Genomic DNA, 27,006 nt, shown 5'->3' with positions numbered 1-27,006 from the left:
ACGCGCGGTAAACAGGCAATCGCGAGTTTACCACGTAGACGAGTACTGGTTTATCGTGATTGTAGTGTATGATCATCCTTATTAAAAACACCAGTTTTCCAATTAATCATCCACGAGTTCGTCTATGAGCGTTCGATATGCATTAATGTCCATAATACCGCCTGCAAATAAACGCTTGCAAATATCAGCGGCCTCATTGATTATTTCCGTAGAGTTATTTCCGGCTCGTTTTCCTCCGATTAGTACTTCCAGCCGTGATATATCACTGAGAACACTATTAGGACAGGTAACGCCATAGGATTCTTTACCAACAGAGTATCCTTTTCCTTTTTTTGGTGTTATAATCTTAACTTCCTTGTGGAATGCGTCGTAATCGGATTTACTATGATGTGGTAATGCATCTTTATGTTTACTTGCTAAATACACTATTCTTGCCCAGTCCTTTAACGACTTTATATTTTTCTCGTAACCGCTATTGATATGCTTCTTATCTCGTATGTTCTTAGCAAAATTGTTGGCAGTAAAATTAATTAATTCTTCCCTGTTGCTGAAGCCTCTAATTTGATCTATTGTGCTCTTCTTGAGTACAATACGGGGTATATTCCCCTCTTTTTTTTCCGGTATTTCTTCTTCTGGTGTTTCTTCGGGTATTTCTTCTTCTGGTTCTTTCGCAGTAGCACCTAGTTCTTCTTCGTCGGCCATTGTAACATAAGGTTCTTGTGGTTCGGTTATAGCGAGTGGTGGTGGCCTCCGTGTTGTAGCAGCCGCTATTTTTGCAGGGAGTGTTTCTAAAGACCTTTTTGTTTGTTTTGTCTCTGCCGCTATCTTTTCAAGCGCACCAAGAACGGGTACAGTTGCCGCCGTAACATCCTTAGTCGCTTTAGTTACCGGGGCAAATAACTGTTCACTTCCAACAGCAAAATCAGTTTGCATTTGTTGTCGCGTTTGAAGTTTCTCTCTCACTCTGTCTCGTAACGGTATAAACTTTCTAAGCGCTGCTAGTCGCTCTCTGGCTAGCCGAGTAGTAAGTGATTCACCTACCATTATTGCAAATTACTCCGCAAATTTCTAATTTTCCGCCGAGTGTACCATCGGGGGCTCCACGGAGTTTTCGTCTATAATCCTTCTAATGTTTTTGATCTTACTAGAAATCTCCCGGCGTCGTTCATAAACACGTCCGAGTTTTTTTCGTATTATTTCAACGGCAGTGAATAGTCCAATGAATGCATTTGCGTCATTGTGGTACAGGTTCTCATTAATCGTATGTTGTAATCGTTTTATAAAAAAATACTCGCGGGCCAGGGTAAAACGCCCCCGTTTCGACTGTTCGTTAATAATCTCATAATCGGATAATATTTTTTCACTGTCGAGACCATCAGATAATTCAATTCCTTGATTTTTTAATTTTGAAATCTCAGTTAATATATTATTGATGTCTTCGATATTCATTATTCTTATAAAACATCTTATTTCTAATATCAAAAATTTTAATAAAATTATTGGGGCCATTTTTGACCCCGTTTTTTGTATGGACAGTACAATGCCGTAGATCTCCACTCGAGTGTTGTGGCAGATTGCAGGCATACATGGACAGTACAATGCCGTAGATCTCCACTCGAGTGTTGTGGCAGATTGCAGGCATACATGGACAGTACAATGCCGTAGATCTCCACTCGAGTGTTGTGGCAGATTACAGGCATATACATATACTTAATTAAGGACATTCACATCTTGGAACCCCAAAGCATACATCTCCGGGAGGGAGGCCTAGGGTGACAAACGTCATCGTAGACCGCCCAGAAGATATGCTTGGGGGACATCACTACATGTACTTAATTAAGGATGAATATATTTACAATGAAATGATTGATGGATGATGGGACGGCACAAGACAGCACAAACATAAAACGGCGGGGCGGAACTCTACGGCCAATTCAACCAATCAAAAGCAACCCAATTAAATTAACCCGGTTGCATGATTGTGAACAAAAGACAACCACACGCCCGGGTCAAGAGCGTGGGTTAGTTTTGATTAGCTGAATTGGCTTTCGAAAGCCCCAGGCTTATAACGAGTCATCTTATATATAAAGTGACTAATACAGCGGCGTCAGTCACAAGGTGTGTGTTAATTTGAATTCCCTTGAATCGTTTGAATCCTTAAATACTTATTAATGGTGTTTCACGGCATTTAAATGAAAACAAATACTTGAATAAAACATTAAAAAAAAGAATACAGCTGTTAGATAATAGCGTGTATTTCATTAGTTTTCATCGTAAAATGATTAATTAATCGCAACATTAATTGGACTTCAAGGGACGCAACATTAATTAGACTTCAAGGGACGTAACTCTTGTCATGCGACGCTATCACAAAACGAGTTATCTCCCTTTGATGTTATATATGAAAATCGAATTCTATGACCCGTCTTTTTTGAGATCGCTGTTTGATATATTCCTTCTGCAACAAATTGTATGAGGCGATACAAATGTCAAAATATTTTCCTGCCTCATTCATCGACTGAAATATTTTTTCCTCGTGAGTTGTTGTATCAAATGACTTTACGGGTTTTGCTTTCTTTGAGTATTTACCAGTTTGGCCTTTTTTACTATTTTCACTCTGAGAGATGGCTTGCAGATTACACAGTCTATTATTTTGATAATTAGAATCAATGTGATCAATAACGAGACTATCTTTGATCAATCCGTGGAAACATTCATAGATGATTCTGTGACAGAGATATTTTTTCCCTCCAGCAGTAAACATTAAATACCCGTGATTGTTTTTCCATCCAACCGGCTTCTTCAGTCTACGATTTCTAACAATACCGTCGCGAGATGCCTCGTAATTGACGAGCAGGGGATGCGGCTGAAATTCTTGGTCCATTTGTATAATAATACTACTTGTCTAATTTATTATTTGGTTTAATTATGAATCTTTCAACGTAGTCTTGGGGGGTTTTGATGACGAAGTCGGCGGTGGGGTTGATGACGGCGTTTTTAATTCGCTTGTCATAATAGCGTTTTAGTTCCCTGTATCGCTTTCCGCCACAATTGATACACAACTGTGATTTTCCTCTTACACCGACGTGGCAAACCAAGCACGGGAGGGGGCCAAGAGAACCATTACGAACGCTTTGTAAATGATACCCGCAGAATTCACCTCTACATGATTTATTGCACGGGGTTGTCGACCCAATCATCAACCATTTGCAGTGATTCATTATACTATATTCTTTCATTTAAATACTTGTTTTAATTATATGGATGAGTTCGAGAGATTGGCAGCAATTAAGCCCCGGAAAAATATTAGGTTTAATCTCGATAGAGTCCTCAAGGACACACCAAAAGCGTTAATAAACGATAAAACCCTGTTGAGTAAAATACGCGATTGTATCAATGAATTCAAGCGTGATGGCGCATCTCACAGTTGGTCAACATTTCGAATTGATGGCATTGTTGATGCTACCATGAACGACAACCGCGCAGCAATGATAATATCACAACTTGACGGTAAAAGGTATTTCTTCAGAGTAAAATTCATTGTCCGGGTGGAATCAGGCGATTGGATCATGCGTGATAAATTTGAACCAGTTCTCAGCGACAAGAAAACAGTCACTGTCAGCCGCGACTCCAAGCCGGGGTTGTTAACCGGAATTGACAAACCATACTATGAACGAGCGTATCCTGAAACAGCAGTTGTTTATGGAATATACCCGTTAAATAAGAAACCTGATATCGGAAAACTGAAACCGATGAAACAGTCAACTGGGATAAATTGTGTAGCAGAACGAATAATAGAGCATTTTACAAATGCATGTCGAGGAAACAAATTGACTGATTTACGACGTAGCAAAATCAACCAGTGGGAACTAACCGTAAAAGAGCGTGGAGCAACCATCAGCGACATAGCGAGATTAGAAACATCGCTGAGATTTCCAATAACCGTTACAACGATAACCGGTGAAGTATTATACGAATCGAAGTATAAATCGAAGGGAGCCCCAATCAAAATTATTGATCATAACGAACACGCATGGACGCCCGTGATCACAATATTTCCGCGGGATAGAACAGTAAAGTATATACCCGAAGAATTCCTGGGAGAACAATTCTCCAAGGACGGTTTTCTCGCGGAGAGGAAACTATTTGATGCTATTGCCTACTTGTGTAAAAACGACCCTGTATCAATGTGGTTACTTCGCAGCGCTGAAAACGATGCGGATACCTTTGATCAGTTTGTAAGACCAAACGGTGAATTATATCGCACTGAAGCATTTCACAACAGGATGAAAAAAACCGCCATAGAATTTGAGGAGCATGATGAACAACTGCTAACAAATTGTTTTACGATTCCATCGGTTGTAGCTCATGTTGCAGCAAGGAAAAATGCGTGGAGACCAACGCGCAGGGAATTTCTACCGGATGTACAATCCAGTTGTTTGGAATACTATCACGGTGGACTATGGAACACTGAATACAACCGCGACGCTATGATCTCGGTTGATATGGTTGCCTGTTATCCAGCGAGTTTTCTCGGGTATGGATCCGCCGCTGAGTACTTTAGACGATTTGGACACCCCAGTCATGAAATGACTCGTGTTGCTATTAATGGACCACTGCCTGATTTTGATTTAACCGGATTCGCTCGCATAGTATCATTTGAATTCGCGGCAGGACTCCATCGCTGTTGCTATATTTGGATCGGTAGACACATGGCTGAAAAGAGATGGCTGCCAATAGCGCTGCTACGGTATATGATTGATTGTAGCATGCTAGTTTCGTTGATTGTCAGTGACGCGATTATATCATACCGGGCACAGACTGAAGTCTGGTTACCAGAACCGGAGCGTCTAGATAGCATAATTGACGAGTCCAGAAAAAACATTGATGCCGACGAGGAATATATCATCGAATGGTCCAGGAGGATATTTAACCAACGAAACCGCGAGGCAAAAGATCTCGGTAGAAGAATAATTGGTAAGTTCACACAAGGTGGAAAAAACCACGACTACAAACGATATTGCTCACGGCTGATTATAGATGACGCAGAATATGATTTCGTAATCAAGGACGCAGTGGCAAAAAATAGATACGTGAACTGCAAAACAGCTTTCTTGTCCAATGGAACAAGGTTGGGTACAGTTGTTACCTACAGCGATGGAGACAGCCCGGCGTATCCACATTTGAGGGCGTCTATGCTGGGATATGCCGCTATCAATTTATTCTCGATGATAAATAGATTCCCCGATACCGCGGTTAGAGTAGCCGTTGATTCGTTTTATGTTGACGTAGCGTATAAGGGAAACGTAGCCGAGTTTACTAGTCCGGACGAGAGTTGGGGTACATGGAGAATTAAAAATGAAATACGACGCGATTATTCCCCGTCAGCAGATGTCACCGTTGAGAACAACTACTTACGCGGTGATAAATTGTCAGAATGGTCTAATGCACCATCGTGTTCTGATCCAATTTGTAGACACAAGACGGTTTATTTAAGCGGCTGTGGCGGGTCAGGAAAGACGACTCGGGCAATTGAATTATTTCGAACGCGGGCAAGTATAATCGTGCTTACACCGACTCATAGACTAGCGCGAGAGATAAAACAACGAAATGTTGACGCCGTTACTTATCACAGCTTCTTTCGATACAGCGGCGGTGAGTGGACTCCTGATCGAATGGGTGAAAAATTTATTCCCGACATTATCATCTGGGATGAGATATGTACTGTTTCGTTAGATACTTTACAAATGTTTCTTGAGTGGTTGCTGCGCGCGAATACAGCGGTAATCATGTGTGGGGACCATGGCCAACCACCACCATTTGTCGGCGAGGGTCCACATGATTGGTTAAGGGGTTTTGTGGACTATTATGAAGAAACCGATACTGATTACCGAGCACTTGATGAACAACTGCGCGAGGTTAAGAAATTAATCAGATTACAGCCGGATAGAATTCAATGTGAAATAATTCGCGAGGTGATTCCGGAAACGCCGTTAAATGAATTCTGGGAAACATGGAGACCAAACGATTTGATTGTAGCGAGTAGAAAGATAGTCAGAGACACACTTCAGCGGAAGTTGTTTACGTTGCATAAGGAAAAGTTTCCAACGCGTCCAGTGCCGTTATGTTATAGACCCGCGGACACACGGCGGCAGAACATTGAAGTTGAAATTCCAGGCCGGACAGAAAAACAAATTCTCGTGCTGAATGATATCGTGCTCGTTGATATCAGCGTCGTCGAGGACGCGCTACGTGCTGATAAATCCCCGTGGACGCTAGGATACGCAACAACAATACATTCCTCGCAGGGACTAACCATCACGGACACAATTGTTTGGATAGTTGATAATCGCATCGAATGGTCGAATCTAGTCTATCTTGCAGTGTCCAGAGTACGAAGGATAAATCAGCTTCGAAGAATTGTTATTGACGGAGCCGGTGACGGAGTCACTGACGAAGCCGGCGACAAAGTCACCATCGATGCAAGCGTCATTGATAGAAAACTCTCGGGTTACCGCCAACAGGATAAAAAAAAACAGCGGCGTTTTGATATTGATGCCGAATTAATAATCTCGCTACGACAACAACAGAATAATCACTGCGCGAGTTGCAATTGTATAATGAGTTGGCGTTATTCGGATAAAGACACTCGCCAATTTACCGTGGATAGGATCGATAACAGTCTCGGTCATGTCAAAAACAATGTGAGGTTGACCTGTCTTGAGTGTAATAGACGCAACGGCGCTAGTTAAGACCACGCGGGGGTAATTGAGTGTCGTTAGGTATCACTTGTAGTTGCTCGCGTGTAAATCCGCGCTGAGGAGCAGTTGAATCCAGTCTATAGATCGGTGGTCTACCAGTTGATCGTGTTATCGTTGATATGTTATGTGTGGTAACACTCCAAATAGGATCGGTAGCCCTTTTTTTACCGCCTTCAAGCTCTCCTGGTTCATATAGATATCTAACAGTGACATCGCCAAGAATCGGCTTAGAAACGCTATTTATTTTTAATTTTCCGGGTATATACTCGTATTTAATCGCGTCGCTGGGCTTCATGTTGATTACTCGGGTAATCTCGTTATTTAACGCTGCAATTACACCTGGCAACCTTTTAACCCATTCACGAGATCGTTTTTCTTGGATGAATTCCTTCGCGTATTGATATCCAAATAACCGTTCAGCGAGAGTCCGATTGAATCGTTCAACAATTGCCTGATCACGATGTAGCGCAGTATGACCTCGTCGTATCGCGACGCTATGATGTTTCAGCGTTGATAAAACAGCGCCGCGAAATTCACTACCAGGATCAACTTGTAATAGATTTGGCCAGCGCAGAGGACCTCTTCGATAAATCCGCTCAAACGCATCGGCTACTTCAGTTGCTGACTTTGTTTTCAACGGTTCCGCTTGTTTGTATCGACTCGCAACATCAACTACGGTTAGCGCGTATTTGTAACCGTTGTCATGCGGCAGAAATAGTATATCAGCCTGATGAACTTCATTAGGTACGCTGACATCAAAGCGCGAGAAGTTGATTTGTTTAGGCGGTGGTAGATAGATTTGCCATATAGCCTGTTTGGATAACCAATTAGCCGCAGTGGTCTTTGTTACCTTTGCAGCGCTTGCAAGCTTACCAATTGCGGCCTTCCCCTTCCAGTATCCTCTCGGAGAATAATAGATGGAATCCATCGTTTTTCTTGGATGATTGTTATTAATTACCAGCGCCAATCATTAATTTACCTTTCATAGCCGATTTTACCAACCATGAGGCCAATTTTTCTTTGACGGATTTATCAGGAATAGCATTTAGCGCGTGAATTAATTTTACATCCGCGATATGACGCTGTTGCAGATCGCTACTTTTGTAAGCAACATCATGAGCATGACACGCCTTATCGATAGCGTTTATTGGATACTCACCGGGTTTGGGCTGATTTTGATCATCGAGTCTAATATCTAATCGTGTTCCGGGGCCACAGTAGTTATATCCTGGGAGGTGTTTTTCTCCTGGATACTTTGCCCACGGTGTTCCGGGGAGTTTTGCCAATTTGGCTGCGATGTCACCTCCTCGCTTTTTTTTAAAACATCTCCGGGTCTAATAGAAATAAATCTAAATTTCTTTGTACCGCATTGTACACACTTACCAGTAAGCGCCGATCTGTTATTTCTTGTCGTAACGGTTGTCATATCATTTGTGCCAGTACGCACTCTACACTTCACACAATATAGATCCATAATTTATGTATAGAGATATGAATATAATTGATTTTTCGGCGACTAAAACAAGAGAACCAGTTAAGCATGTTGCAGCGTTACCAAACTCGATCCGGATGATTATCATCGGACCATCTGGATCCGGCAAGACGCAATTGTTACTCAATTTAATAATGAGATGGATGAAGTGGGATAAGTTGTATTTGGTTGCTCCTAGCGTAGATGATCAACGATGCTACGAGGTGTTGAAAGATTTCAACGAGAATGCATCAGCGATCGCTAAAAAGAATGTTATTGAGTTTATTACGGATATCAATGATGCACCGGGTATTGATGATATTGATGGCGACGTTAACAATCTAGTCGTGTACGATGATGTTATGTTAGACAATCAAAAGAACCCAGCTAGGATATTTTCCAGAGGCAGGCATAAAAACACTGACGTGATATATGTCACTCAACGATACACTCAGATTCCAAAAGTAATCAGAGATAACTGCAATATTCTTGCTGTATTCAACGGCGTTGATACACACACGCTACGAAATATTTGGCAGACATGGTGCGGCGGTGACATGGACTTTAATGTTTTTCGAAACTTTTTTAGTCATGCTCAGTCGACCCCACATGGATTCATAACGATAAATTTACATGATCCTCGGACACGATATCGTATCGGACTTGACCAAATATTCGGTTAGTTGTAAATAATTTTCATTGTAAATAACCACTTAGCAGCAGAGGGGGCGATGACATCGACGCGGTCGTCGATGTGCTTACCGGACGCTGACGACGCTGGGGATCGGCGCGCAGAAGGTGTTAATTAAACCAAATGACGACGCGACGATCCCCCAACGACGTCGTCGTTTTTTTTTTACCAGGCGCTGACGACACTAGATCGTTGAGTGCAGAAAGTAATAATTAAGCCAAATAACGATTGGACAAAATGTCCGATTCGCCCCCTCTGCTGCTAGACCATATATCGAAACTGAAATTAGGCTGGGCAGGATGCTCCTGGGTATATTTATCGCTATATCGAGCATATGGTTGGTCCAGTGTTTGTTCCAGTCAAGAAGGGCAATCATAATTATTTGTCACTCCTGGACCCTCAATTCTGTATGATCTTTAAATGTAATATCGCTGGGGCTCGGCAAAGGGTCTCAGGCATTCCTTACGGTGAGTTGTCAAATCTGATCAAAGACCAGAGGACGGAGGAACCATTCTCTATCGAGAACGAGTTCCCTCTTTGACAGAGAATCGGCCATGACACCGAGTATGCCTGTAAGAGGTTTGATCTGGATGTCGATATTGTGCAGTGCCTACCAAAGACGGAACCCACATACCAGAATATAAAGTTTAGGTAACTTGGTACCGCTGCATCTTCTGACATGATGGGATCAATCTTGTTTTGCAGATGATTGCTCCAAAGAATACAGGCTTTCGTCAACGCTTTCATCTTGATAGTGTAAAACTTCGGTAACAGATGTATCGCTCATTCGCACATGTTGTGCGTTTGTACACACTGTCATTTCCGGGTTCGATATATTAATTTCGTGAGCCAACATTGGATGCGTCACTGGACCAGAAATTATACTATCATACCTTACGCTGATTCTCTCATGGACACCCTTAAGATTAGCAACATCATCTAGAAAGGGAGAATTTAGAAACGCCCTGGTTATCTATTTTGTGTTCTAAATCTATTCTAAGAAGCTGACGATTCGGAACACCCAAGGGTAGTGAATACTTATCTGGTGGATGTGGCTGGAAAACCGATCCCCAGCTGGATGAACGGCTGGACGGGTATAAGTGGGACTTCCTAATTGATTAGAAAGCCTTAATGATGAACACGTTACTTGAGATCATTCTTTTCATTGAATAGAACGGATCATATATGTCTGGACGATGTCGTCCAAATAGGGATCCGTGGAAATAGATGAAGTTATACGGACCATGGAAACCATAAATTGGAGTAGTTTCATAAAGGCTAAAAGACTTATGTTCAAGCCAGGAGAAAAATTGAACCATAAAACTGACAAAGATTTCCTCAGCATATAAACCGTAAGGACGGATGGGACAGGAATATGAATATATTCGCCTGTTCGATCTTGACAGATTCTAAATGTTTCGGACGGATGGTGAGGCCGTCTAAATCTTGAATGCTATTGGCCATCCGAACAAAAAGCCTCTCCAACTCCCGCTTCTCCATGAGCGCCTGGACATGTTGATGTACAAGTGTGTCCACTCGGTACTAATTGTATGGAAAAATGGGCACCAGTCTGAAAATGGGTGAAAAAAGAAAGTATATATAGGCTTGTCTGGCAAGGATGGGATAATACCGAAGTATAGGATTTATTTAAAAGCTTATCATAAGTGCAACTGAAAATATATAGAGATATTGTTTTATTTGCGAAATTTAAGTCCTTTAACAGTACTGAACTTGGAGCACTAATCACTGAAGTTAAGACCTGACTCTTAAGTTCGGAATTGAAAGCACTTGTTTCAAACACAGGTAGATCCATAAACTTCCGCGGTTGATATACTTTTCTCTACACATGGGTTATCATTGAGGATGCTGGTATGCTGATAAAAATAGATTTGATCATGAGTAATCGGACATTTAAACTTTTGGATTTTATTATTATAATTATTGCATAACATTACTGTGCGAAGTGATTTAGTATCGTGAATCATTTACCTAGTCCAGCGGTACTTGAGTCAGGAATAGAGAGGACGAAAGGGGAGGAAGTTTGTAAAATGAGAACCGAAGCCTCTATGAGACAATTCGGATCCCCTATTCGCTTGGCGCAGATAGACATATTCAACTCTCTTGAAAGAAGGCAAGAGTCGGTCGCGTTTCAGATAATTGATTGTGGTATGTCGGAGACAGGGGTCATAGGCGAGAGAGCTGAGGTGTAGGGGTAGTTAAACATTGTTTCAGAACCCGTTTATATGACTGCAGTCTAAACTGATGATCAGACTGTCTTCCTGTATAGGATTGGGATAGCAGCTGACTTTTGGTTTGAGGAAAGAACGATACTAAATCTCTTTGTATCCGGTCATCCCTTCATTGAAGTTGAATTGGAGATAATGTATAAAGAGATACTTGCCGCGCAGAGAGATGGAGGTACAATTATTGGGCTGCCGGCTTGCATAAGTCATCTATATTTTCACCGAACAGCAGAGTCGATCTAAATGGAAGTTCATAGGTCAAGAGTGGTGGGCATTGCCGTCCATGTCTTCAAGCCTGAAACATCACCAGAGATGCCAAGTTCAGCAACAAATACTTGTCTATTATACTGTGAACGAGCTTTGAAGTGGGTCTCGTCCTGTTCGTCAAACCAACGGAGGCCTTGACATGCCGGTACAGAATAGGCGGTGGCGGATATTCTGAGTTCGGCAACTCCGAATAAAATTGTATTAGCTTAAAGCTATACTCAGTCCCGTCGATGATGGGATCTGAGCATGAATTATGATCAGATTTATCCCCAAATTCAGTGTAGGGTAGTCCTGATCGGGATTAAGATAATACATTTCCGGAGGTTTATCGTCTTGAGTACTGTCACAACTTTCCAAGATGGTAAGCCATTAGTAAAATGGTTAGTCTTATCCGCAGAATGTAGTCGTCGATTTGGTATGAACGGATAATACCGGTGTTGGCGTACGACGGCAGTGTAGACGATTGTACCGCGGGAGTCTTGGCAATGTTATGCGGACGGACGTGTCATAAGCAAGGTCCACAATAATGTTAAATTTCCATGGCTCTGGATGATGTGGCAGAGAACGATATGTAACGGAAGCCATACGGTCACTGAACGATATGAATCGAAAGCCGGATTATCAAGAAGTTATGGTTGACAGCAGAGACAGCTTAAAAACTGATGTTCAGCTGAACGATAGGGATCGAGGACCGGAGAGGTGGGCGGTACGGTTGGCAGCCGAGACGGCACGAGACCTGAGGCGCGGATATTCTACGCAGCTTATTCAAGTCATTATTTGTTTCCGTGAACAGGGATGTACAGGTCCAAAGGCCATATTCGGATATGGGGGGGGGGGGGCGGATTTAATCCATTTGGGTGGTCTAGCGTTGGGTGGAATCTCACCCAAAGTTTAGACATTGTCGCATAAAACAGAGGAAATTGGCAGGATGTAGAAATGGTCATTCAGGTCATTTATAAAACCCATGTGCCGTGACTTACAGGCCCAAAAGCTATGCTCGGACGTGCGGAGATCTTAGTCTACCTGGGCTATCTAAAATTCCGTGACCCTCCCCAAAGTATCGATAATCCACAGATATCTCGGAGTCCCACTCCAGACCGGTCAAATACTAATTATAAGAAGAATATTTACAATACAACTACTCTAGGTCCTTTGATTATCTAATGTTCAAAATACCAATACTCTCGTTCCTTTGATTTCCTACGTCAATCCCTGTTACTTGGAATTTTTCTTATGTCTGTCGACCATGTCTCCCGCTACCAACTGGAGCACAAGCTGCACGTAGCCGGCGCTGTTCATTTTATATATGCGAGGCATAAGTCATGAGATATCTCTCTGTCTTGCATTCTTCCATTTAGCTTACATATTCGTCATTGTTGATTCCCCAACTAGAAGGTAATAAAATAAACGAAGGAATGCATAGTCAACTGCGTTACGAACGGCAGAGACAAATACTATATCAGGGGCGATAAATAAATAGTGTGCTCTACCAAGAACATTCAAAAATAGTCTAGAGCCGTGTGGTCAGAGAAAACCAAAACTAATTCCGCATAGGTGAACAACACTGCATAATTATGGTCGAAATTCAAAATATAAAATATATACCGCCCGTAGAATAATCCTTATGTACATCTGAAAATAACAAAATCCTTGATGAATGAATGAAAAGTAGCATTCCAATGGATTTGGGGCGGCAAGGTGAATGATGTTGCCAGTTAAGGCTCGAAAGCTTAAACCTAGCGCCACCTGTAGGTGGCAGTGGGAAGTAAGTGCAAGAGGTATTGCCCACTGTCTGTATTATATTGACTGAAAAGAGGAATTTTCGTTTTGGGGAACGCTGGATGGGGGAGGAAGTAGAACTTATATTCTTAACGTGATCGGGAAACGCCTTCGAAGGAGAAATACATACGGGGATCAGAGTATTTGTAAAGTTTTAACTGTAGTATGTAAGAAATCACATCCTGTCTTCGAAGTTCTAGAAATGTTTTACGGGCGGAGGATTGGTGCTGTTGTTTACTAGTGCATATGTTTCGTTTCTTTTTTTCTTCACTCTATTGACATTCACATTTGTTGCATGGAAAGCGCTGTTGCTTTTGGAGAAGAAGAAGAAGAATATAAATAGCTGTGGAAGATATCGACATTGGGTGTTTAAAGAAGTAAACAAAAATAAACAACATTTTGTGTACATTCCAAGCCAAATCCGGAAATATTTTCAAAATTATGTATTCGATCAGACATTATAAAACTGTAAATATAACCATAATAATAACCGAGGATACCACATTCACTTTACATAATTAGAGTAAAGAGCGAGAAGATAATTGGCTAGATTTTTGAAGTGGATATAAATTTTAACAGTTAAATGAGATATTCCATAGGTAATGTTTTGTATGATCAGCTAGTATTTGTATAAATATATTGTTCTGAAATGGTGCATGCAAACATGAAGTTGACGAGACATCGAATTCCTGGAACAATAAGTTCATGCACAAGTTATGATATTTGCAAATCAGTTATTTTAAATTTATAATATTTTACTGTAGTACCAACAGAACAATCAGGAATGCGATTGAATGAATTCACAATAATCTCAAAACAATGTTTAATACAATCGATGAGCACTTAGTAAATCTAATGAATGATTCAGATACATTATTCCTGAAGAATAACATCTGAACACTACCATAAACTCTGATCATAGATTTATATCTCTGATATGATAAAGGTATGAAATGTTTATCAAGTCCCCTTGATATACACATTTCAGTGACCTATGACATATGTGTTTCCATAAGAAAACCCAGACTAATTCGTAACTACGGCCATTCCTTGAACTCAAATTAAAATGAACATCTTATATACTATTTATATTCATGACGAAAGTCTAGTAGGAGAACAATTCCAACCACAATTAAGGACAAAAACGAAGCATGCATTATATACATATATAACACCTCCCCAATTAAAAATAAAGATTTACAGCATAAATATATTTTTACGTACATACTACAATAATAATTAAAATAATATAAAAATAAATCTTATTAATAAAAACCAGTTTAATTACACAAAAAAATAATATGGTACATGTATACACGTGAAATTGCACTTCGATCACATCATTTCGCTTGCTGTGCCTAATTTCAAGGTTGTATTCCTATAGCATGAAATTCAAACTCAACAATATTTGATTTTTGTTTCTCATTTTGTTAATGAAAGTAACGACGTTAGGTGTCGTGATCACTGAATACAATAATCAGAGCAGCTAAACAAACACTTGAAATGGTGCAACGACAATATCAAGCTAAACATTCGTTCTCGTTTGTAAAGTAATTGCTCTGGTGAATGTTTAATTTTGTAAAAAAAATAGCACATTGGATGAACCACATAAATTTAAAGATTCCTGAATAATACTTCACCAACGCCTATATTTATTGCAAGAACAGAACATTTTTCATAATTTACTTTAAGTAGGAGCTAAAATAATGGTTTGCCTATTTGGGGCTGAAAAAGCGTCGCACCTTAACGTATTGCCGTTTGTTTGTGAAAAGATTCCTGACACTTGTCGGACCAATGCAACTTAGATATCCTAATTAAAAAGTTGTCACAAGCTCGGCAATTAAAGATAAATTTGAAGAAAAACGTCGATGATAATAGAAAAGACTATCAAAAAATTGGCATCAGCTGCTTATTCATAATAAGCACCAGGGAATTCAGATATAATCTTGGCTTTACCATCCAAAGGTTTAACCTGTCCTTTTCTAATAACAAGTCATAAATATGTGACATAAACACGGGAAAACTAGATTTACATAAATTAGTTGCAGATCTGCATCTTTGCTGCGATAAAAGAATTTCCTAATTTTTTCGAAGTTATCTTTCCAGTTATAGCTGTAGATGATTACGTCATCGATGTACATGTTACTCACATGTCTCTTGTCCAGATGTCGTCATGTTCATTAAACGCTGAAATGTTGCCTGATAATTTTTCATACCAAATGGTACCACATTATGCTTTATGTCATTAAATCCATTATATTTATATAAGTCCATCCGGATTTGAAAATGCATAAATTTCGTTTGCTCTTGCCGTGAGATGAATATGTCAGAATCCTATTAAAATGCGAAACGTGGTGACATATGTTATATTTCCAATTGTCTCAATGTAATTATCTCTTCTTGCCATTTACAATGTATCCGTTTTGGTGGCACTGTTGAAATTTCTCTAGTGAGTAGTACACGTGCAGAATGTATCATCTAATATAAGCACAAGAATATATGAAGAACTCCAATAGCTTTTACGTGTTTATATAAAATCCTCCTCCAGTAGGTATTGTATTTCTTTTTTCAAACATTCTTCTTTGAAAGGATTGATCCTGTAAGGACGATGTTTTTCAGGTGTAGAATATAGAATCTCAATGTCATTATAGATTGCATTTGTCCAATTGGAACATAAGGAAACAAGTGCTCATATTTACATTAAAAAAAATGTCTGATTCAATCATTTCATGTTGTTCAAGATAGGAAAGTTTAATACTTCGTGTAAACCTATTGTCTACCACTTATAATCATAGCACGTGTCAGATATCCAGCCCGTTATCACGGACAAAAATTAAGCATACATAATAGATATACATAATCAGGTGACACCTAGTCATGTCGCGTTCTAAATTTTAAATCGAAATTATGACAAAATACACTTAATTCCAATTTAGTAACGTATATCGTATATACTGATCTTGTTGAAATTACGACAATTGTCTACAACTATGAAATGATGATTAATATAAAGATAGCGCCAAACATAATGTTCCTTTTAATTTTAATGAAACTTTTGGAATTATATTTTGGATGATTTTGGTTTGGTTTGGTTTGATTGTTGTTGTATGGCAAAGCACTTCAAGTAAATTAGTTAGTGCCGACGCAAATAGATTAAAGTACTTTGCCCATGAACACGCCAGAGTAGCTGACACAGTCTGGTTAGATGGTAGGATTCAAACATGCACTTTTGCAGTCTTGATTCTGGCACGGAAACCATTGAGCCACCGTGGTTCTCGTTCATGTATGCGTCGTCTGATTCAATTATGTATTGTGCAGTAATTCACGAATGTATACTATTACCCAGTAATTGGAGTTATATAAGATGTGTCTCTTTCATTATCGTCATTTCTTTCAACGTCATATATATCATCAGGATTCGCAAAATCATTTATTGGTGCTATATATGTTTGACGTGTTCCAAGCGCATCAGTTTCCACGTTTTCACGATGTTCAGCAGGATGGGGATGATCACTGATTGGGGTAATATAGGTTTCTTCCTGAAACATGTCAGACGGACGAAGCAAATCACTGATTGGGGTTATATAGGTTTCATCTATTACATGTACCGCTGGAGTCTCAGTATGACATATTTCTACAGAACGGGCATAGTCATATAATACGTGTTCAGCAGTCCTTCCAGTTTGGTGTGAATGGTTTTCAAATAGGTTGTCCATGCTGTGATCGTTGACTGACATAACATCCTGAAGAGAAAGGATATGAGGGAATATATTTTTATTGTTGCAGAGAAGCCAAGGAAATAACAGAGTAATTACTATGTTGGATATCCCTGAGCTGGATGAAAGGTTTATAGGGGAAAATTTGCCGAATGAGGTGAAACGTCATGCATCTACATTGCGTACTGGGTCGAAACATAAAGACTGTTAGCTAATTCATAACTAAATCACCCCGTGTCATCTATCTTAAACTGACTTCTGTATTATCCTAGTAAATTACATGTGATAAAAGGTGCGATAACTGTTAGTCTAGAGGACATTTATGCTTGCATAGCTTAGTTTGGTTGAACATTGTGCTCCTTTTCTCATGTTGCGAAGATTGAACTTTCTAAACGTTTTCATGTAGAATGTACATTTTAACCTTCGAGAGTTGCTTCTTTCAGTGCAAACTGATACAAGATTGTGAGCCGACTGTTCTGCATTTCTTCTTTTTCCTTATCTATGTAAATCAGGGACATGTAACATTTGTTAATGTACGGAAAATCAGCCAGCCGACTTTCTTCCGTCCCCCCTTTTACAAGTCCATGGGCTAGGATATGCAACGTAAAGAGAACCAAAAGCTATGTCATGGATAACGTGCCTTATTCAAATATTTATGAATGTGCCGAGTACTAGCATCCTGGCGGTTTCGTTATGTCCTTTTTGTAAGGTTCAGCACATCCCAGACAAGGAGAGCTATGTAATCGGCTCTTAGGAGGAAGATTGAGGAATAATTGTGTCTGCCCTCCAGAGAGTTCTCTTCTCCTCGTTTCAGGTATATACAATATGTCTTTTTCGAATTCTAGATTTTGAAATTATATACAATATGTCTTTTCGAATTCTAGATTTTGAAATTTTGTTCCTTGTAAATTTGTAATTAATTACTGATAAGCTATAACAGCATAATAATGATAAGTATCAAAACTAGCCACTACTTCCATGTCGAATGTGTGAAGTTACATTTTTATTCCAGTGTGTGTTGTGAGTATGGAATGTCGCCGATTGTTCTATTTCTGTTAAAAAGTTTTGTCTACTAATCAGGATAATCTGTTAATGACATTAATTAAATCTGTGAATTAATAGTTTATTCTGCCGACTTCATGGAATACGATAAATATCTTCGGAAAGTATTCATACTCATACTATTATAAATTTTAAGCGTTTGTTCTAGCATTCAAACTATAGTGTTTATTTGAAGTCGTGCAGAACGATTTGATAATTGTTCAGAAACATTAGTTTCCTCTGCATCTCAATGGTATATTGATTATGTTTAACTGATTACGTGATTGTTGTCTATGTTTATATGATATATAAAACGCAGGAAGTCTAGAACGTTATGAAGTTTTTAGTCTTTGTAAATTTACACACGAAATATTGTTTTGATAAAAAAGCACAATAAATGTTTGTAATGCTGGGTTTTCTCTTTTCTTTGTAAGACATAGTAACAAACACTGCCAACTTTCAAATCGCAAAACGAATTTAACAACCTTTTCAATTCCCTCAATAGAGTAACACCTGTCAAGTTACTGTGACGAAAAGAAGGTCAACATGTTCTTACAAACTTTCACATATAGGTCTGGATAGTTTCCTTGCAAAACCTTCCTTCGGTATTGTGCTGAGAAATATTCCATGATCAGTAGACATAGTAAAAATATGCACCATACCGAAATGTCCTATTACTTAAACAATTGTGAAAGGAATCATTTGATATACGATTTAAGAACACTAGGAGGAAACATTTGAGATCAAACGTTATGACACGCAAACAAATAATTTTGTTCTGAAATCAACAGCTATTGCAAGTCAAGACTTGCACAATAATTAAACTTCTAAGATAAATAAACGAAAACAGATATATATATATATGAGAGAGAGAGAGAGAGAGAGAGAGGTCTATCGTCAATATTACTTCATCAATGGCGCAGTATGGGTCTTCTTGGAGTTTTGCTGCAGAATTATCTTCTCGTACAACTTCTCGAATATCTTGTTCAGAGCTACTCTTGTTACTCCTCAAGTCACAACTAATTGTACTGTTTCTTGTTTGACATTTTGTGGTGTGCAATGCGTGAAGCAAAGGTCGTAAAGGTACATTTTCTCTATCATGATTCCTTAAGCTTTCTGTGTGGTCAGAATGGTTTTGCGAACTTATGGAATTATCGTACTTTAATCTTTTAGTTTTTCTGGATTCATGTTTCTGCACTGCTGTATGGGGCAAAGATCTGTTTGAGCTCCCTATTTCTACTTGGGATATTGTATTGTCAGTCTGTCCAATACATGGCTGGCAAAATTCTCCTGAATCTGCAACAAGATTCAATGCAATATTAATATAGCTAGAATATAGTAGAATTGTAAGCAGTATAATGCTTGAAACTAATTCCCAATTTAATAGTAATATTGTCACCGCAATGTTCATCCATAATGTTCATTATGATATTTCTCCAAACCGAACTCTTACATTACGCAGCTTCAGGGTACATTTGATCTCATCTCATTCAGAGAAAAACACAGGCTAGTCATAATCTCACATTTAAAGACAGTTAGCTTAAAGATATTTGTTGGGTATGACTCGGCCAGGGATTGAACCCACTATAGTTCTAAAATTGCACGAAAATGATTAATTCGATTAAAATATTTCATGTTTAACGGTTCGCATCCTTATGTAAACACATTCGTTTATATTTCCATTCTCAGTGAATTTTGTTGCTAATTCCACGACATATAAAAGATCTGTCTATTCTACATGTTGAACTCTCAGGCACTTCTATTCTTAGCTTAATTAATCAGTCTGTGCGACTATGTTAAATGTTCCTCGGGCTACTACAGATATCTCTTTGAGCAACTGTTTAGCAAGGACTCATCGCAATATGTTTTTGGATGATACCAGAACAAATTGCCAAGAAGTATGTTTTTTTTTGTATTCATGGCAGGATAATCACATTAGCAAAGCAGATTTACTTGGATAGGAAATAGTTACGAAATTGTTTTCAAAGAGATGCAGAAGCTGGTTTAGATATATTTTAAAGAAAGAAAGCTATTTGCGCTAGCGCAAGGATATTTGTGATGAGGGGTGAACGGGTCTTGTTATGCAATGGAAACAAAGCAATATTGTCCGGGGGGGGGGGCAGCCGAACCCAGGAATGAGGTTACATGACTCGTTCAGCCAATGGAAGATAGTTAAGGGGTATGAATATATGGGTCAGCATCCTTAGCGTCACTTGCAAAGAATTCTTGGAGATACGGGTAGTATATTTAGAGAGCATAAATTTTACATTTTTTTTTTCTTTTTCCTTTCGATCCTTTTAATTGTTCCTGTTTTTTTGCACAATTATTTCTCATAATTGTGAGGATCATTTTCTTGCTCGCACTTTGGAAAGAAGAAAGTTAGTAGAAATTCCTTTATGTACATGGCCATCGTCTACTTTTTGGAAAGACAATGACAAAAACACTTATTACAGACCATTCACTTTGTAAATGGATAGATCGGTATTTGAGATCCGGGAAGGATCTTAGACTAGTTCCGTCTTTTAATGTAACGGAAGTTTGTAATGTAAACATGAAGGGTATCGGAGGGCGCACAATCGACAAGTTTTTTCGCCTTGATATGAATGAAGTCCGCTTAAGAAGCCCCGATATTGTAATTCTCCTGATTGGGGACAACGATGTAAACGCAGAGACATCGCCAGAGGTAACTGCACATAAGATGGTCGTATTGGATACGCTTTTACATAAGAAATATAAGGTTAAACAGATCATTCTGTCAGCTTATGCCTAGAATCCCGGCAACGTTACACCAAGTTGGGGTCGCGGGAATACTAAACCATAACAATGAAGCAGCCGATAAAAACTATAAGGAGATGTATTGTCACTTAGCAAAGGAGGTCAACGATATTGTGAGATCGGAAGTGTCTGCTTATCCTTATTTAACATTTTGGGACCATAATAGCAAATTTGCCTTCGATAGGCCTCGTGTGAGGGAGGAAATTTCGCTCAGATGTCATTCATTTGTCCCCTAAAGGACAGTGGCACCTTTATAAGTCACTTCGGGGAGCTCTTCTCAATGCATGTTATAAAATAACGCACAGTCATTCAACGATAACTAGGCTAGGTTAGCTCTTGTACTAATTTTGCTTTCAATTTCATTTGTATCTGCCCACAAAGGGAGATATCAGGCCAGGTCCCGTACCTGTTCCTTTGTTTTTCGTAAACAACCTTAGTGTCTGCCATTGTGGAGGCACTGGGTCAGGTCCGGTACCTGATCCTTTTGGGACTTGTTCCTGACAAGCCACTCTGGTCTACATAATAGGGTTTCCCCATAATTATTTTGTTGCCCCCACCCCCAAGTTTAATGACTATATACCAAGATATCCTTGTTCTTAATTATTAATTATTTCACAGGGGGTCCTTTATGAGTGGCTTCCTGGAACATGTTTCAATGTCTTTTGTTATCTGCTCACTTTGGGAGATAACACATCAGGTCCCGTACCTGTCCTCTTTTTCTTTTGCACTTTTGCATCAGACTGTTGGCCTGATAACAGGTCCGGTTGCATACCAGACCACCACCTTCTATACAAAGGCCATTTTGCTAAGGACAAAGGGTTTGTATATATATATATATATATATATATATATATATATATATATATATATATATATATATATATATATATATATATATATGTGTGTGTGTGTGTGTGTGTGTATATGTGTCTACCAATGAAGAAATTATTTCAGGTAACCTTACATGCATTGGTTTGCTAATGACAATTTGTTTGTGCTTTTTTCATTAAGTAATGACATGCCTTGTGCATAGGACCATACAAGGTAGTCCATATTACTTGTTTCTTACCATTTAATATTATGTTTAATACATTATTTTTTCTAACTTAACCAGATCATGCCACCCAAGCGCAAAACATCAACAGGGGTTAAACAGGCTGTAAAGAGGGTTCAGTCATCTGGTTCAAGGATTAGAGCAGTTGATCGCCAAAAACAGCAGCATGGAGCTGGAGCATCACATGCAGATACAGTTGACCAAGCTACCGTTGACCGGATAGCACAGCAAGTGGTACAGCAGATTACACCTGTGATCATCGCTCAAGTGGACAGAAAGCTGGACCACATCTTGGAGATGCTGCATGGGACCACTCGTCCACAACAGCCTGCCATGTTGTCGCAGGAAACAGAGCAAGGGCCATCTGCCTCCTCAAGAGTCCAAACATAAGGCAATGTTGAAAAGTCCGTCGGGGGAAGCATTGCATAGAATACCTCACCTTAACTGGACTCTCTCATGCAGGTATAGGTACTCTGAGTGATTTATTAGCACCTATTAATATATTAGATACACACAGTCAGTCCAACTTTGTAAGCACATCAATTGATATAACTGCCTCTATAACTGATAAAATTAAGCAGCAGATTTGGGCTGGGACATACATAGATTTTCAAACTCTCCTTTTGACATCCATGGACAATACATATAGATTACAGTGCAATATCACATCAAACACATCTGAATTTAACCTAGTCCCCATGGCCAGGAAGTCCCCTCTCTCGATCAATCAGTGGTTGACAGCATGGAACAGATTTGCTACAATAATATGCATGAAATCCGCCAGGTTGAGCACAGTGTTATCTCACCACATAGAAATGGTCATGAAGTTGTCTGAGCGCAGGGCTCATTGGAGATACTGCAATGAGCAGTTTCAGCGCATGATAGAGAGGGGAGAGGCAAAATGGGGATCCACCCACCTTGAACTTTACATGCGATCTGTTCTGGACAGCATTGGCGACAGTGCGGCCATCAGCACTGCCACATTACCATCCTCAGTCTAAAAATCAAATCCTCCAAAAGGGGCCTGCTTTAACTACCATAGGGGTCTACAGTGTTCAGCAAGGCTAGCCTGTAAATACCAGCATAATTGTTTCGATTGCTTGGAAGCCCATCCCTTCAGCAAATGCAAACTGCCCATTCAACACCCATTCAAATTGTTGCCAAAATATGCCCCAAAACAAGCTAGAACTGACAGCATACAGCCCTTTCGTGGTGGCTACAAACCTACTCAGTCCCAATGACCTACATCAAACTCCCTACAACACAGCCAGCAAGGAAAAGGGGACCTGCGAAAACAGTAAACTTCCTACTCCTGTTAAAGCTGAAAGGTTACAACATTGATTTAAAGGGTACAACACTGCCATGATACAAATTTTGATACATGGATTTATATTTGGATTTAAAGTGGGGCACAAGGGTTCTCTATCCCCTATTCAATCACATAATCTAAGGTCAGCCATACAAGATCCACAGATGGTGCAAGACAAAATAGACAAAGAACTTGAGGCTGGCAGGTTTGCATGGCCTTTCTAGATTTCTCGCTATTTCAGATATCACCACTTGGCTTGGTTCCAAAGAAAACACCTGGTACTTTTCACATCATTCACCATTTATCACATCCTCAGGGTTCTTCTATAAATGATGGTATATCTCCGGAAAAATGTGTTGTTCAATATCAAACTGTAGAACATGCTATTGCAATCATTAAAAAACTTGGTAGAGGTTGTGTTATGGCAAAAACTGACAGCTAATGCCTTCAGAATTGTTTCACTCTGCCCGATTCAGTATCATATGTTTGGCCTCTCTTGGAATAACCTATATTATTATGACAAGTGCCTTCCCATGGGCTGTAGATCTAGTTGCGAAATCTTTGAATATTTAAGCACTGCATTACAGTGGGTGGCAGGACACAAATTGGGCATTGGCCACATGGTACATGTTTTAGATGACTTTCTGCTGTTGGAATCAAACTATAACACCCGTAAGGAGAAATTAGACCAATTCTTAATTCTTTGTGCAGATATTGGGGTTCCCATGTCTGAGGAAAAACATTTCTTCCCAATACAACATTGACCTTTTTGGGCTATGAACTGGATACAATCAAGATGGAGGTAAGACTTCCCATAGATAAACTCCAGAACTGCTACAGTCTGATAACACTCTGCCAACAAAAAACAAAACTGACGCTCCATAATCTCCAATCCATAATTGGTACACCCAATTTCGCGTGTGCAGTTGTCCTGCCAATTAGAGCTTTCTTGAGAAGTTGATTGATCTGATAGTGGGTGTGTCAAAACCACATCACTTCATACGCATTGCGAGGGAAGTTCGGGCTGATCTGCATCTGTGGTACACATTCCTAAGAGAATTCAATGGTAAATCGTTATTCCTCCCTGATCGCTGGCTGGACTCTGATGCCATTCATTTGCACACTGATGCATCAAGCACAGTTGGATATGTCGGTGTACTAGGCAGCAAATGGTTCTATGGCACATGGAATAAGGAATGGCGAGCGCTAGATATCACAGTCCTTGAGCTGTATCCAATTGTTCTAGCCATCAAAATTTGGGCCCCTCAACGTGCAAACAATTGCGTTTACTTTCACACTGACAACAAGGGATTGGTTGATATTGTAAATAAGCAAACCTCAAAGAACCCTTCCATTATGTTCCTTGTCCGAAATCTGGTCCTTGCATGCCTCAGATACAACATACTATTCCAAACCTGTCACATCCCGGGAAAGAAAATGTTCTGGCTGACGCTCTTTCTCGATTGCAGGTGTACAGATTCCAGACCATGGCTCCACATGCGGACCCAGAACCAGTGTCCATACCGGCACTTCCCAACTTGATTCACTAATAAACACACTTGATACGCTACTGGATAGTACCTTGACACGAATGTCAAAAGCAGCCTACGGACGCAACTGGAACTTATATCGAGCTTTCACTGCAGAATATACCTTGGAAACCTCAATCCCAGTCTCTCAGACTAATTTGGCACTTTTCATCTCTTATCTGGTTAACAAGCACTATGCCTCAGCAACGATATCCTCATGTATCTGCCATTGGGTTTGTACACAAAATCAGTAATTTTGCAGACCCTACAAACTCTTTTCTAATACAGAAACTGATGCAAGCATGCCACTTGTGATGCGAGACTGCCAATTGATAAGTGTATGTTAGAAAAACTTATCCATGCTACAACGTGCACTATACCTTCTTGGTACAAACAGCTCCTATTTCGAGCTGTTTTCCTTGGCATTCCATGCCTTCCTGATATTTTGGGAGATCACAGTGCAGTCCCTTAGCCTCCATAACCCTAATCTGTTGCACATTGATCATTGGCTCTTGATCACCATTCCATCACTCTGATATTTAACACCTTCAAACACAGCCAGGGTCAGAAGTTCACTTTAAAAATTAAATAAAATAACAATAATACTGCAGTGTGTCCGGTCTCAAATCTCCAGCGATACATCCAAAAGCGAGGTACGGGTCCAGGCCCAATATTTTAGTATCTTTCAAACACACCTATAACTCGGGCAGAATTCAATGCACAGCTCAAACTCGCTCTGCAGTTCTGCAGATTTGATCCAAAATGCTTCAAGAGTCATAGCTTTAGAATCGGAGCAGCAACAACTGCTGCGGCGCAGGGCTTGTCCGATAGTCAGATTCGTCAATCAGGGCGATGGAAATCGGATGCTTTCAAACGATATATCAGATGTTCTAAACGTCACTCCAACCTCTAATTTATTTCGGTTTTCAATTAAGTTAGCACACAAAGAGGTATCGGCTGTTCTTAGCTACATTTTGTTTAAAATCCACCTTCAAGTACATTTTCCATCATAATCATAACCTGGTTAAATATAAGGTTCACCACTCATCCCTACATTATATATAGAAATGTTATATCAAATTATTTTCATGTCACATAAATACTCGCGCAAACGTTTCTTTCCATTTCAGGTCTAATGCGTTTACAGACCTGAACACACTGTATAATTACATCAGAATAGCAAGTGAGTTCACTGCTGATAAATATGACAGGAAAAGTACACACGATGGAACCACGGCTGAAGTCAAGAACAATATAACTCCAACGTGAATATAACAGCATTGATAGTTGTTCACTATGTGCAATCTTCACAGTTGGCACTTCTATCATTCTCACTTGGGAGTCACAAATGTCGGGGAGCAGACTGAGAAAGGCATGGTTGATGCGGACCACGGTCCATTTTTGGCTGCACAGGCCCCATGCAAAGTGGGTGACTTGCATGGTTCCTGTGTTATGACGGTCTCAGCTCCCAAATGGATTGTGTTTTGGTTTGATGGTCACAAATTTACATTCAGGTCTGAATTTAACGGTCTCAGCTCCCAAATGGATTGTTTTTTGGTTTGATGGTCACAAATTTACATTCAGGTCTGAATTTAAACTTTGTAGTTTATCACATACTATGTTAAAGTAATTTTGTAAATAACCTTATGCATGTTAGATCATATGAATATATTATTATTTTCAATACAAATGTCACTTATGTGGCATGCATCAACAAAATCGTTTTCAGTGTTATTCGTTATGCTCAAATTCTTACTTTCCTCCTTAATGTTGATATCCTCTCACACACACTTCATCACAAATAATACAGTTTATGGTTTATTAGTCTGATATAGCTAAGGACAGAAGGCTGATATGGTTTTTATAAGCGTTATTATTTTGCTTAATTATTACTTTCTGCACTCAACGATCTAGTGTCGTCAGCGCCTGGTAAAAAAAAAAACGACGACGTCGTTGGGGGGATCGTCGCGTCGTCATTTGGTTTAATTAACACCTTCTGCGCGTCGATCCCCAGCGTCGTCAGCGTCCGGTAAGCACGTCGACGACCGCGTCGATGTCATTGCCCCCTCTGCTGCTTACAATGAAAATTATTTACAACTAACCGAATATTTGGTCAAGTCCGATACGATATCGTGTCCGAGGATCATGTAAATTTATCGTTACAAATCCATGTGGGGTCGACTGAGCATGACTAAAAAAGTTTCGAAAAACATTAAAGTCCATGTCACCGCCGCACCATGTCTGCCAAATATTTCGTAGCGTGTGTGTATCAACGCCGTTGAATACAGCAAGAATATTGCAGTTATCTCTGATTACTTTTGGAATCTGAGTGTATCGTTGAGTGACATATATCACGTCAGTGTTTTTATG

General features: G+C 39.7%; 1 pseudogene; it reads left to right on the top strand.

Moving 5' to 3' along the window:
• The first annotated feature begins 22,965 nt into the window (after positions 1-22,965).
• LOC149773097 (uncharacterized) lies at positions 22,966-26,004 on the top strand (annotated as a pseudogene).
• Positions 26,005-27,006: the final 1,002 nt, after the last annotated feature.

The sequence above is a fragment of the Sinohyriopsis cumingii genome, unplaced genomic scaffold, assembly GCF_028554795.1.
Source record: "Sinohyriopsis cumingii isolate HCF-2022 unplaced genomic scaffold, ASM2855479v2 utg000898l, whole genome shotgun sequence".
Classification (NCBI taxonomy): Eukaryota; Metazoa; Mollusca; class Bivalvia; order Unionida; family Unionidae; genus Sinohyriopsis; species Sinohyriopsis cumingii.
The sequence above is the reverse complement of the archived record's forward strand: the minus strand, read 5'-3'. Positions and strand labels throughout refer to the sequence as shown.